The sequence below is a fragment of the Procambarus clarkii genome, chromosome 25 (assembly GCF_040958095.1).
Source record: "Procambarus clarkii isolate CNS0578487 chromosome 25, FALCON_Pclarkii_2.0, whole genome shotgun sequence".
Classification (NCBI taxonomy): Eukaryota; Metazoa; Arthropoda; class Malacostraca; order Decapoda; family Cambaridae; genus Procambarus; species Procambarus clarkii.
Genome location: NC_091174.1, coordinates 22017475 through 22021223, shown reverse-complemented (window position 1 = coordinate 22021223; position 3749 = coordinate 22017475).

Here is a 3749-nt window from a genome sequence, read left to right as displayed (position 1 = left end):
TACTATTATAAATCACCACCTATTATGGTGGGAATTATTCTTAAATACATTAGTCTTTGGACTTTACCATCATAAAAACATCTCATATAAATTAACTTAATTATCAATATTAAAGTAGAGTAAATGTGACCCTTCTATCACTTATTGACATCTGGACAATGTAGGCCAGGCGTCAGTGAGGAAGGAGGGGCGGCCATTTGTTATTGTCACCTCCGAGACGCGTGGAGCAAATTCGGCTCCTATCATATCTGGACAATGTCGGCCAGTAGCGTCAATAGTATGGAGTGTTAGACATTGCCATTGTTGATACTAGACCAGAGGCACACGGGAGCAAATACGGCTCCTGTTAATTTTACTTGGACGTAGTGTTATGGAAACCAAAGGTGTACCATCTTCAACACGCTGTCAACAAATCAAGTTAAGTGTTCTTTCCGAAACCCATTATCTATCATTAGTGGCCATTAATGTCATTGGGTAGGGTTACCCGGTTAGAGCACGAGATAGCCTCAAACTAAAGGTAATTAGCCCAGGTCTTCATTGTTCCATGTACAGTATTTTCTCTGATATACCTGTCATATATAGGTATCTGGCTTTACAGCTAGCGCCCTTTTGACAGGTCAAGACGAGGAAGTATCTTTTGTGCATCAGTTACCAGGGTGATGGAAGCTACCTCAAAGAGGGAAAATGTGGAGTCTACACCCTAGTTATACCTGGTGGACTAACCTGCTGTACTATAAGATAAGGAACCTCTTCAATGTATGTAGTCTAATACTGTAGTTTGATTGGCTGCATATATATAAATTTAATTAATATAAACCCCCCTAATGTGTAGAGGATCGATTTGTGAGATTATGAGATTATTGCAGAAATACAGTCCACTTATCATTATACAAATTGCTATCGAAGTTTATAAATTAACGTAAATATAAATTCATATAAATTAAATAAATATAAATCTCACAGGTCGGTTCCCACATAAGTCCTGTCTGATGGGGCTGGGGAGCTGGACCTCCCGTTCGGTGTGGGCGGGGTCGTGGTTTCCAGTGGTCAGGTCGCTTCGGGTTCTCGGAATTACTTGGTTTAGCTCGTATGCCCAATCCTTGGAGTGCAATTGGGATGCGGTGTCTCGTCGGTTGAGGTGGCGGTTGGTTTGTTATCCTCGCGGTCCATTGACGGTTTATCAGCGGGCGATTGTTGTTACTAGCAAAGTTCTTTCGAGGGTGTGGTTTTTGGCTCAGTGCTTTCCCTTGGATCGGCAGCGTGCTCGTAGGTTGGAGTGCAGAGTCTATCTGTATGTGTGGTGTGGGAAGTATCATCCGGTTCGTCGCTCCTCCATGGTTTTGCGGGTGGAGGAGGGGGGTGTTGGCATCCCTGATGTTTTTACCAAGGCCTTTGGCTTTGTTTTGGGTGTCGTTGCGTCAGTATTTGGGGTGGGTGGGGGCCTCGGTGCGCTTGGGATTTATTTCTGTTCTGTTCGGTTTAGCTATTTGCTTGAGTTAGGGGCTGGGTGTGAGGTCGCCTTTTGTACACCTGCTGTGTATTCGTGGGCAGTTGGGATTCTGCGGAAGCTCTGTCGTGTTCCAGGGTTTTTGTCCCTGTCGTGTCGGGGGGTTTATGGGGTTCTCCTTCGTCGTGTGAGCCATCGGGTTGAGGGTTTGTTTCCATGCTGGGATTGGGGGGGGATTTGGTCGGTCTTGGGTGGGCGGCATTTGGCTCCGCAGCAGCGGGAGTTTCTCTTTCGGATGCTGCACGAGTCCTTGCCGTCGAATGATCGTTTGTGTATGCTTGGGTTGCGTTCTTCCGCGACATGTGCACATTGTGGATTGGTTGAGACGCAGTTACATGTGTTTTATTTTTGTGAGAGGGTACAGGGTTTAGTTGCTTGGTTGCGTGATGTGATTGCGGTGTTCTGTGGGCTCGGGTTTCAGGGGGATGTTTTACGGTTCCTGTTTCTTTCGTTTCCTCAGGGCTCCGGGCGGCTTCGGAACACTCTGAGTGTCTTGATTGCGGATTATGTGTTTTGCGTGTGGGTTGGGCGTTTGGAGGGCTATGGGGTTCGCCGGATTCTGGGTTTTCTGCGGGGGCGTTTGCGTTTCACATGGTGGTGGTTACGGCGTGCTTTTCCGGTGAGGTTTGCTGATTGGTTCACTGACGCGTATGTTCAGGGTGATGCTTTGGGGTTGGTGGGGGGGTCGGGGGTTTGATTAGTGTTTTGGTGTGGTGTTGATGGATTTGGGGGGAGGGCTTCTTGGGTCATTTGGGCGTTTGGGTTGTGGGTATTCCCCCTGCCCCCTGAGGGCTTCCTCGGCGGTGCGTTGTGTGTGTTTGCCTGCGCTGTGCTTTTGTGTTGCTCCTTGTGTGTGTGTCCTTGTTGTGTGTGTTTGTGTTCCTTTGCCGGATCCTGCGTGTTCCGCTGTTTTTTTTTTTGTGTGTTTGTTTATTTGTGTGGGCGTTTTTTGTGGTGTGTATGTGTATGTATCTTTTCGTTTGTTCCACCGGTTCCTGCGTGCTCCGGTGCTGTGCTCCTGGTTATGTGGGCTTCTGCCTTGTGTGTGTGGCCCTTTTGGGTACTTTTATCCGTCATGCTTCATGTATTTTTTCCCTTGTGTTATTTTAATTTATTATTTTTTTTTTTTTTATGCCGCTGGCTTATTATGTGTAGCTGCTCTGTGTGAGCCTTTGTGTTCTCTGTGTTACTCATGTGGATCTTGTGTTATGCATGATTGGATTTCTTTTTTATGTTGTATTCTTGTACAAAAAAAAAAAAAAAAAAAAAAAAAAAAAAAAAAAAAATAGGAGAAAGTCTTTATGCTCTTGCATTTGTTCTGTATAATGTTTGTTGTCTTAAGAGTTCTTTGGGTTCTATACTGTGTACTTTGTCATGCTTTGTATCTTTTTATTGTGTATATTGTACTTTTATAAATAAAAAAAAAAAAAAAAGTTCCTCGTTAAGACTCCGATTCGCGCCAATATATCCAATATTTAGACATGCCGTATAAAAAGACTTGCAAGCGTCCAGCACAGCAGATTACCCTTCTAGTGCTCATTGCTCCCGCATCTATCCTCGCCTACAGGTGATGGTAGACGCTCATAGCTCTTTGTATAAAGTATTACCTTCACCTTTGTTATTAACGTAAATTCACATATGTATATTTTTTCTTTTGATTGTGTTTAAGCCAAGTGGTTAAGGGGTTTTGTTTTCTTTAAATGTTACTTATCATTCTGTGTAAAATTAAAGTAATTTTTTGTTGTACTAAATATTATAAGGTTCTTATTCTTTGTTCTAATTCTCTTGTTCTTTGCCCGCAGCTTCCACACCCTAAAGGTACCAGCAGATATATTTAATTTAGTTTTCTCTTTTCGTTTTCATTAATTTTCGTTTGGCACAACACCTGCCAGGATAGTGCTGCTCCATTAAGATCACGTCACATTAAGGTGGTGGCCTGTCCTAAGAAGTAATGCTCCTAGATCCTTTACTTAAAGTTGTGTTAGTGGTACTTGGCTTTAACACATGTCTGTTTTCAGAACTTTTTTGAAGTGTTTTTTGGTGACTAACACTTCATACATTTCAGCTGTAGCAATTTGTGACTGTTAGATTGACTTTAGATTACGTAGGTGTTTTATGCGCCAATTCATACTCGTAATGGTTAATTGTCTAATAATCTTGGCTATATCCGTTGTTTCCCTCCTTATACTCGTCCCTGCAGAAGAATTTCTCATTGACAGATCACCCCCCCCCCCCCTCGGGT